General features: G+C 41.3%; 1 long non-coding RNA gene across 1 annotated transcript; it reads left to right on the plus strand.

Moving 5' to 3' along the window:
• The first annotated feature begins 3,995 nt into the window (after nucleotides 1–3,995).
• On the plus strand, nucleotides 3,996–5,529 carry LOC308382155. The gene is made up of 3 exons (XR_013969049.1): nucleotides 3,996–4,132; nucleotides 4,426–4,488; nucleotides 5,106–5,529. It is a non-coding gene; the product is annotated as an uncharacterized lncRNA (long non-coding RNA).
• Nucleotides 5,530–11,123: the final 5,594 nt, after the last annotated feature.

An 11,123-nucleotide genomic window follows, 5' to 3' on the forward strand; every position in this document is an offset into this window, starting at 1 on the left:
AAATAGATTCTGCAGTGTTGTTTATTAATGGCTGTGTGAGTGGACAGTCCAGGCCATGGAACTAAGTAGGCACTGTGTAATTTGCGCTGTGATTACTGTGTAAGAATGACTAAGATTTGGCCTGATGAACAGATTTTGTTATCCATTTTCACTGTTGCAGTCATCAAGGCTGATTTAAGTGTCATTTTCCAAATTCCTTATCTTCACCGTGATTAGGGGAACGAAAGCAGCCCAAAAACATGGTCTTTAAAAACATACAGTTTATTTTACTTTCCTTTTTTTCTTTCTCTGTATGGTTCCTTAATAAACAATTACAAGCTCAGGGGCTGGAAGTTTCCATTTTCTGTTAAAAAAACACGTATGGGAACACAAGTGTAAGAGTAGTAGATTTACAGTAGCCTAGGCTCATTTCTTCTGCTCCATTTCATGTAGCCTAATCAGTATTTTTTGTATCATTTTTTGAATGATAAAGAGCTCTGTAACCTTGGTGGTGGTGGATGGGTGGGTGGATGGGTGTGACCGGCATGTCTGCAGTAGGCCTGTCACCATTCAGAGAGAAGACCTACAGTATATTCTATACTGTATATGTAGCCTACTAAAGAACTAAGTGGTTTACAGCATAAACATCTATCTACTATAAGCCAACATTCTAAAATGTGTGAATCGCTTAAATGCTATGAGTTTCAAATCTAAATGTCAGCACTAATTGTTCATTTCCAGCTGGCCATCCCCAAAATGCACCAGAATACAGGAAATCATATTTACCAAATTCAAAATTTTCTCATGGAACCAAATAGGGGCCCAAAGGCTCATGATCCATCCCTGGTTTAGGTCTTCGGTCAGACCTCCTTATATCACTGTGATTAAAAAAATATAGGAATGGGTGATTTCAACGCCGCCGCCACCAGATCCACCAAATACCCCCCGCCACGGCCGCCACCAGATCCACCAAATACCCCCCCGCCGCCGCCACCACACCGGAAAATAGAGTACCCCCACCTACCAAATCCCACTTTAACCACTGCCTACGGTTAAACACATTATGAAATGAACACACTAAATTGCAATGACCCCCTTGACAATGGGGGTCAACATTGAGCTGAAATAGTGAAGGGAATGGCCTACAGCACTATGTGTACGTACCAGTGGCGGTCCGTGTATTTCACGACTGGGCCTTCAGCGATGTCCTACACGATGTTAAACTGAGTGAATCCACCTCCTAATACTATCATTATGACGCCATGCCTCTCGAACCATTATATTTATACAGAAAGGCAGTATAAGTGAGCATTGCATCACCTTAACATAGTCGAGTACAACAGACTTTATTTATATTTCCGGAGCATTTAAAATCAATACACCCGTATTTACAATACATTGAGAGTAGTAAACTCTCAGTTATATGATCGCTTGGATATTACTGTCACAACTTAAAAATAAAAGGCGATTTTCAGGGATTAGTCTACAAAGTTTTATTAAGTCTACCGAAAGTAGCCTATGAGAGCTTAAACAAGTTTGTCCACTAAACATCGCATTGTCCCACCTGCAAAGCAGTTTCATTAAACTTCCCATCCTCACGATATCCAGTTTTTCTTGAAAGTTCCGTCTTGAAAATGGCGTTGTAATTGTATCAAAAACTGGAATTATCAAGTTGGTGTAAACTAGTTTATTTGAGTTGGTTAATGTAATTATATTTAGTCTTACCAATTGAAACAACTAGCATAATAAGCATTGAAACCGATGTACGTCGTTTTCCGTTTTCGCATTAGCCAGCTAAACTGAGCACTGAAGCACTGCACCGGTCTGCCTCAGTATCCAATCAAAGGACGTTTACGTGTCACGTTCAACGCGAGGAAAGAAATATTCCGGGCCTTCTAGAAGGCCCAGTGTCGCCAACTCGAAATCTGATTGGTTGTCACAACTGTCTGTTTCAGTTCATTCAACTTAAATTAACTGAAACAGCCAGTTGTGAAAACCAATCAGATGTACACGGGCCTTCAATGTGAATTCTGAAGGCCTCAGGGAAGAATTCTGTTCTCGGGGAAGGTTTCTCGGAGCGTGGCAACACATGATAGCTGAAATATGATTGGATGAAAGCTCTAACATAAATTAACAACGCTGGAAGCTATGAAATGAAGATAATGGACTATGAGGAATAATTGAATACATATTTATGAAAAGAAAATATTAAAATTAAATGTATTTATTACATTTATTTTCTGATGATGTTTAGGCCAGCAGAGAAGGCCTTGAAGGCCCTGACGGACCACCACTGGTACGTACGTTAAAACACACTATGAAATGAACACACTAAATAACAATGATCCTTTGACAATGGCCACTAAATAGTAATGAACACTTTCCCGAAAAAACAATGAGATCATATCGTATATTTCCACTGTTCGTGCTGACTTTAACTTAGCTGACTTTAAGCTGACTAGAAAGTCCAAATTGATGACTAAAGACAACAGGGAAGCAACAGAAAAAGAAAGAGAGTATTTTAACAACTGTAACATCTGGATGCCTCTGAATAAAAAGTATGATCTGTCTGTCTGTCGACGAGTCTGGAGAAAAATGTTGTCAGCGAAGAGAAAACACTGAAAAGTTTCACTCTCATGCACACACGCACAGTCTATGCCATGGTTCATGTTATATAAAAGAAAACATTTCTTAGTTGTTGTTTTTTCACGAGCAAGGAAATACAGCAATTATGTTTGTTTTGTTGAATACTATGTAAAACATTATGCTACAGAACTGGCTCAACACTAGATTCATTAGTTGTTTTCGAAGCCAAAGCAGACACCTAAATTGTGGATTTATTCCAAGTGTTTTGTAATGTTGGGCACTGCAAACAAACAGCCTCTAAATCACATTAAACTTTGCATAGTGCAGAATGAGGCAGTTAGCCATCTGTAGTAGCCATATTCTGAATTCTCTGGTGTGTGTGTGTGGGGGGGGGGGTGCGTATGTGAGATAGAGTGTGTGTGTGTGTGTTGTGAGTGTGAGAAAGTGTGTATGTGTGTGTGGGGGGTGCGTGTGTGAGATAGAGTGTGTGTGTGTGGGGGGGGGGGGAGTGTGAGAAAGTGTGTGTGTGTGTGTGTGTGTGTGTGTGTGTGTGTGTGTGTGTGTGTGTGTGTGTGTGTTTGTATGTGTGTGAGATAGAGTGTGTTTGTGAGAGATAGAGTGTGTGTGGGGGGGTGGCGGAGGGAGTGTGAGTGTGTCTGTGTGAGGTAGAATGTGTGTGTGCTTGTGCACAGGTGCCTGTGCGAGTGTGTCTCAATGGAGAATTTACTTGTCTTCTCCTGCCCTAAATGAACTACCTTCCATCCCTCTCCGACTCTCTGTCTGCCTTAGCATGGCAATATCCATATAATTCTATGAGCATCATTTTCCATACAACACACTTGGAAATAACCAATCACACATACAAAGCACATTACAGGGTGTAGAGGTGCATGCGTGAAAAAGGGAAATTAGATGAATCTTGTTAATGCAAAACAAGAAAATTTGCAGAGATCAATGAGCAAGAACTGCGGGATTCCATTACCAACCCCTACCTCATTTCCTGGGCGCAAAATGGAAAATGTGCCTGAGATGGATCGTGTCATTATCACAAGCGGCAGATACTCAGGGTCAGGAAGAGAGTGCCTGCACTGAGCAATGACATCCAGGAGGCTACTCAACACATGCCAGATTTGCACCAAAATGAACACAGGGGCATATCCTTGCCTGGTATAGTGTTCACAGATCCTCTATCTCTGCTCATACTTAACATAAAAAACAATAGAATGTTGGTAAAACAGTTTAAAATAACATTTGTCATGTATATCTTTGTATTATTTGTGTTTGCTTTTCATGTGTTCTTGGATTATTGCCAATTCTGAATATATTTTTCCGAGTCTGATCATATTCTGACTTTCCATTCCAAGTGACAGAACGACACAGGACTTTTATCTTCGATGATATCCGTATTCTCCCGGAAGAAGGAAGTGAGTGGATAATCATGGGATCTATAGAAGAGAAGGGAGCACTTGTCTCTCTACCTAAACACTCGTATTGGTTTGACTTTTTGGCGTTTCTGTTATTTGACGTCGTGTTCTTTTTTTTCATGTTCTTCATTGTTCCATGACGGGTGAGTGTCACACAGGGGAGAACATATCCGTAGCTGTAATGTTTAACTTACCAACGTTGGTGTCAACGTCAACTTTCCCAGCCTCAGTCATCAGTTTGCTACGTGACAGAACTCACGATTATCTCAGGCCGACCAACATACTAATGTTATCGTGGTTAATGCCACAAACATGACAATGCGCGTGGATTGCTGAAGAACAAATGTAAATATCTTACTGTGCAGTTAAAGGGTTTGCCAGAGAAGCTGCCTGGGTGTGTCCGTAGGCTGACTTTATTTCTTCCGGTTTCGTTCAGCCAGGCATGAAGAAATGGGCTGCCCGGACCAGACATTTGTTGATAAGCATCACCGAAACACAGGTAGCCACCAAGCCATTTACTTCATAATGTATATCCCACTCTTAAGTCTAATTTTATCACTCTTAACCAACTTATCAGACACATTGTTACGAGGTATGACATTGTTTAGTTGTCATTAAGAGTAAATGGAAGGAGAATGCGGTGTTCCAATCAGACGTGTTCGCCAGTAAAGTTTCTGAACTAAGTCTCTAAAGTTGGAAAATGTTATTTAAAAATAGAAATTAAATATATATATATATATATATATATATATATATATATATATATATATAATTTAAAAAGTACCAATCCTGTGTGTTACCAATCCTACACATACTTCACCACTGCATTGTCTGAAGAGTGCATTAAATATAGTTCTTCTCTTCCTCTACCCCTCTCATTATGCTGCTTTTGCCTCTGTGTGTATGTGTGTGTGTGTGTGTGCACGTGCACGTGTGTGTGTGTGTGTGTGTGTGTGTGTATATGTGTGTCTGTGTGTGTGTGTGTGTGTGTGTGTGTGTGTTTGTGTGTGTCATACAGCTTGCACTTTCAAAAAAGAAGCCTCCATTTACTCTTTTTATCACAGCAAAAAGGTCCTCGACACATATATTCATCATTCTCCATCTTTTGTTTTTCAGAGAATGACATCTGCCTTCACCCTCTGCCTTAACCAGATCTGAAGCCAGGGCAAAGTGAAATGCAATCCTTAAACTTCTGTTCTCTGAAGCCATTTTGTAACATGGGATGATGTGCCCTTCATTCACTCAATGGAAATAGGCTATGTTTAAACCGACATTTTTATTTACATTCCCTGCTGTCAATTGTTCTTGTACTGTTGTCTTGACATGACATGATTTATTAAAGGCTGCACCTGTCAAAGTATGGCAACAGATGCTGATAAAGATGACTTATGTGTGTGATGATGGTGGTGGTGGTGGATACGGTTGTTGGGTTACCTATTTTTGAATGTTTAAATCTTCACAGAGAATGCTGAAAGATTGTGTGAATAGAATGTTATTTTCAACGAGCTGCAGTATAGAAGCTTTAAATTAATAAATTATATTTTCCATGCATTTATTTGTCTGTGTCTTTCTGAAAAGGGTGCGTGTGAAAGAATAACTTTTAAACATATTTAAATAATAGTGCATTTAAGTGAACGTTTAAAGGTGCAATGTGTAGTTTTTAATGGTATTTAGTGGTGAGGTTGCTGAATGACAACCAGCTGAATACCCTCTGACTACTTACAGTGGCCGTCAAATATCATAAAAACCCTGCTTGTCCTTTCTGGGCTACTGTAGAATCATGGTGTGCAACATGGCGGACTCCATGGAAGATACAATAGGCCCATTCTAAGCTAACGAAAACACACTCTACCTTTAGCACAGTAGTGCATTTTTTTTCTCATCAACATAAAGCAATCTTCTGACCCAGAGCCATATGCCAAAGATGTGTTTCTCTACTGGAGCCCTCTATGAAGATGACATGTTCAGGACTGGAAAAATTACTGACATTTAAAGATCACCGATGTGTGTATTATGCCACAGCTATCTTCAATATTCAGTTTCAATTTCGCAAAAGGTTGTGGATGTTTGTGCTCAACAGCAAATCAAATTACACCCTGCTCTTCCATGCTCTTGAAGCACAGTGCTGATTGGCTAGGAGTGTTTATGGCTGGGTCCAGGCCATTACGCCAGTTTCCCATTTACAGGGGAACAGCTATAGGACTCACGAGGAGCAATTTGCTGAAATTAACAAAAAATGTAGGGGATTAGAATCACAACCCTACCTTTAGCAATTGTAATCTCACAGCTTTTTATTCCGTACTTGTTAGTTTATTACATTTACATTTACATTTGGTCATTTAGCAGACGCTTTTGTTTATCTTGTGGTCATATCCATTGTGGTCATATCCATTGTTTTATTTTTTTTCTTCTTTATATCGAAAGAAAAGACTCACACCTAGTCATTCTTTCTCTGGACCGCAGCAGCACTGTGAAAAGACTCCTCTTCCAATGACAAAACCAACCCGTCTCCTAAGATGTACGACCTCAAATTACATTCCATTCTTTTCCCACCCGGCCCCTTGATAACACTCGAAGAGGAAGCAGTAGCCAGCGACACCCAGCCAAAACGCCTCTGCTCCTGTGACCTATTGTCTTGTCTAGGGTCCCCAGGGAGCAATTAGTCTTCCCCTTGTACAGGCCAAGCGAACAAAAAAAAAACTAGCACAGTATAAACGATTGGGAGAAGCCCCCAGAGTGGAACCTTTAGGAGGGGAGGAGGAATGTTGACGTACCAGCTGGAGAGAGTATAGCTTCCATTATGGAGGTTCTCTTCCTCTACCCCTCTCGTTATGCTGCTTTTGCCTCTGTGTGTGTGTGTGTGTGTGTGTGTGTGTATGTGTGTGTCATACAGCTTGCACTTTCAAAATAGAAGCCTCCATTTACTAATTTTATCCCAGCAAAAAGGTCCTCTACACATATATATTAATCGTTCTCCATCTTTAGTTTTTTAGAGAATGACAACTGCCTTCGCCCTCTGCCTTAACCAGATCTGAAGCCAGGGCAAAGTGAAATGCAATCCTTAAACTTCTGTTCTCTGAAGCCATTTTGTAACATGGGATGATGTGCCCTCCATTCAGGAGGAGGAATGTTGACGTCCCATCTGAAGTGAGTATAGCTTCCATTATGGAGGTTCTCTTCCTCTACCCCTCTCATTATGCTGCTTTTGCCTCTGTGTGTGTGTGTGTGTGTGTGTGTGTCATCAGTATAGCTTCCATTATGGAGGTTCTGCCCTGAAGGGGGTGGTAGCAGACAGTATGTTTTGGTCACTCCCTGAATGCCTTTTATAATAATAATAATAATAATTAATTTAATTTGTAGTGCACTCTACATTCAAACAGAATCTCAGAGTGCTACATAGTTAAAAACAGCCCATAACAAAAGCATAGTTTAAAGAATAATACGTTTAAAAAAAGTAGGAAACGCCTATCTGAATAAAAAGGTTTTAAGGCCAGTCTTTTAGCGAGTGATGTGCACTACTTTAAGCAGCCGTATCACAAAATAAATAATCAATGGCTGCCCTCCTGGCGGCCCTAGGCCTGGAGGCAGGGAGGGGGAGAAAGAGAAACGTTTCTTTTGTGCTTTTAAGGAAAACGTCTGCAACAGTCATGACCTCAAACAATACCAAGGAAAAGCTGTTTCTTTTCTCTCTCTCTCCCTCCCTCTCTCTCTCTCTCTCTCTCTCTCTGTCTCTCTCTCTCTCTCTCTCTCTGTTTTTATGGTTGAGTTTATGGTATTTCTCGTAGCTGTCTAGTGTATGAAAATTGAAAATGACACTGAACCCTAGTCTACCTGACAGTGACTATTTTGAGAATTTGTAGAAGCAGGGGCTTGTGAAAAGGGGAGAGAGAGAGAGAGAGAGAGAGAGAGCTAGAGAGAGAGAGAGCTAGAGTGAGAGAGAGAGAGAGGGAGAGCGAGAGAGAGAGAGAGAGAGAGAGAGAGAGAGAGAGGGGAACGGCAGCAGTATAAGCTCTGACGTCTGCTGGATAGACGTCAGAGGCCTTCAGAGACACAAGACTCTGAGCAATCCCATTGGCCTACTGCAAGACACAGGCTGTAGGTTTGGAAGACTATTTAATAGTAAATACATGTAATATGTTTCTCTTTTATAAGTTACATCGATCAATAAGCACATCTTGTGGAAATACTGCAACATCTAAAGGAACTGAAAGTGTGCATTCCTCATCCACAGTCAGAGATGTGGGCTGAAATTCTACTCATCCGTCTAAACGTTAAGACACACCAGAGAGTTTTAGGCCGCGTTTCACAGATATTGAAGTGATCCCCCCCCCCCCCCCCCCCCCCACACACACACAAGCCCAGTATGCTGAAAACAGTCATCCCCAGCAGTGGTGCGTGAAGCGATTTGCTCTTATCCTCTCTCTCTCTCCGTCTCTCTCTCTCTCTCTCTCCGTCTCTCTCTCTCTCTCTCCGTCTCTCTCTCTCTCTCTCCCTCTCCGTCTCTCCGTCTCTCTCTCCGTCTCTCTCTCTCTCTCTCCCTCTCCGTCTCTCCGTCTCTCTCTCTCTCTCTCCGTCTCTCTCTCTCTCTCTCTCTCTCTCTCTCTATCTCCGTCTCTCTCTCTCTCTCTCTCTCTCTCTCTCTCTCTCTCTCTCCGTCTCTCGGGTCTCTTGTTTTTCTACTTCATTTCTTTGTGTGAGGTCTCCCAGCCCACATAGGGGTTGGATGTAGACAGAGTGCACGCACAGAACTCTTTAATGCGGCGTACCCTGCCTCACAACCCTAGTCACTTGTTGTCTTAGTGGGGTGCATTTTGGCAGAAGAGTACCCTCGTCTCTGACCTTTCCACCTCTGGGGATTTCTCCGAGGCCTACAAAACAGACAGCTGAGAGATCACGGATGGGAGTAGAGACACAAGCGGCTGCTACACTGCCTAATCCCACAAGATCCTAAAATATATGAAGAGCCAGAGAGAGCTTCTTTCTTAGTGATCGGCCCATCTGGTTCGAGTTTCCAGAGCAAATGCGGACAAAGCTTTCAGGTTATGAACATTTATTTTACGTCTGCAATGAAAACACGTGACCAAAACAGACATATACGACAGATGTGCATCTAAACAGTTTAGTTTGCATGTGATTTTTGACTCTCTGAGATCGAAGTCTGGTGACAAAGACAAGTGAACGAGATTCATATGAGCTGTATGGGTTTCGTGCTGCATCCAGGTGAGATGCATGTGAGCTGTATGCGTTCGTGCTGCATCCAGGTATAATTTCATCCCATGTTGACAGTTTGGACAGTCCAGCAGCCTTCGTAGCGGGCGGCTCAACGCGCTACGTTCACGGACTGAGCGACATAGGAGGTACTTTGTCCCAGCTGCCATTAAACTTTAATTATGCACTTTACACCCTACATCCTTCATCCTACACTGTACATAGCTGAATTGTATTGTTTGTATTGTATCATATTGTCTGTATATATTGTTTGTAATTATTGTAAATATGAAAGAGCTGCAAGATACCAGAATTTCCCCACGGGATTAATAAAGTACTTATCTATCTATCTATCCATCCAGGTGAGATTTCATGTGAGCTGTATCCAGGTGAGTATGAGAGGAGCCATGACTTGTTGTTTTGCGTAACAACCTCAACCATCTCATTTGTGATGTCGCTCGCTCCCGTGCTCTGCGGCTTATGTCCCTTCTTTCATCCCCGGTGTCCTAATCTCGCCAAACGTCTCCATCAGACATCCGAGATAAATCTCCCAGATCCCCCAGAGGCCCTCGAGACGGATCGTTCCAGCGGACGTCAGTTAACTGTGTAGCTCTCTTTCTCTGCACTGTCTTGCCCCGGGACAGCTTTAACGCTCGAACACGTCAATATTAAGGGTTATTTTTTTATTTCATCTGGATCGTAATTAAGTAAAACAGAACGCTTCAGGGATTAGGACCCACAGATCAACGATGATTCAGATCAAGTGCCTGCCTGGCTGAGAAAACCTTATATTTACCATTCGTTCACTCACTCACTCACTCATTCATTTTCATATAAAGCATACAAAAGCACCTGACAAGCTAGATTCTGATTTAACATTACACCAAACCATGTGCAAAATCTTAACCTCTTAAAGAGCAAAATCCAGAATTTGCATTCATTATAAACACATTTGAACACACTGCAACGTTAACTGTGTAGTCATGCACTTTTGCTTAGGACCTTAACATGATGGGTGGGAGAGAGAAAAACTCAATTCATAAATGTCTTCTTCATTTCATATATTTCAACTGAGTGCCAGGTGTTGCAGACTCACTCTTGCTCAAATGCACCTGCCCCTTGACAAGGAGTTAGCTCTGTTTAATGAGAAAGGGGAGGAGGGGTAATAGCTCTGTAGTTGTTGTAATCTTCCGAGGATCTCGCCATGCGGGGTGTGAATCATTGTTTTTAATCAGTTTAAATGTGTTTACAAAAACAAGACAATCATTTTCACAGGTGCACTTAATGCAATTGTGATTTTCTGCAATTTTAATCGCCACCTATTCTCTTTATTTATTATTGAATCAGCTTTTAAATTACAATGATTAAAAAAGGGTAAATGATGGTAGAGGCTGTCCAGTGTACTGCCTCTACTTGCCTTCATTTAACCTTTTTAATTGACTTAATCATAACCCCACATGACTCCATACTGTGATATAAGTACATTTATGAATATATAAATACATGAATAGCAGAGTATTTTTAATGTAGCCAGTTCCCAACACATTAAACATTATAAAAACATTTGCTTAATATACTGTATGCTAGCCTAATACTGTCTATTGTCATTTTAATACCTACAGTCTTTGAAGAAGTAAAATCACATTTTACTTGTCGTAATATTAATGCAGGAAAATGTCAAAATGTGTTTCATTAGTAATTCCAACCTTCAACCACGTCCCTTTTCCGTGCCGAGCGATACGATCACTCATGTTGACAGTCAGCAGGACCTTTTATCTCCATTTTCTAGTGAGAACTTCATTTCATTTTCTGCCAAAGATAAGGTTTCTAATTTCAAAGATTACTTTTATGATGTTGGATTGTAGGGAGCGGGGATGGGGATGGGGATGGGGTGTGTGTGTATGTGTGTATGTGTGTGTGTGTGCA

This window comes from Sprattus sprattus (genome assembly GCF_963457725.1).
Source record: "Sprattus sprattus genome assembly, chromosome: 21".
Classification (NCBI taxonomy): Eukaryota; Metazoa; Chordata; class Actinopteri; order Clupeiformes; family Clupeidae; genus Sprattus; species Sprattus sprattus.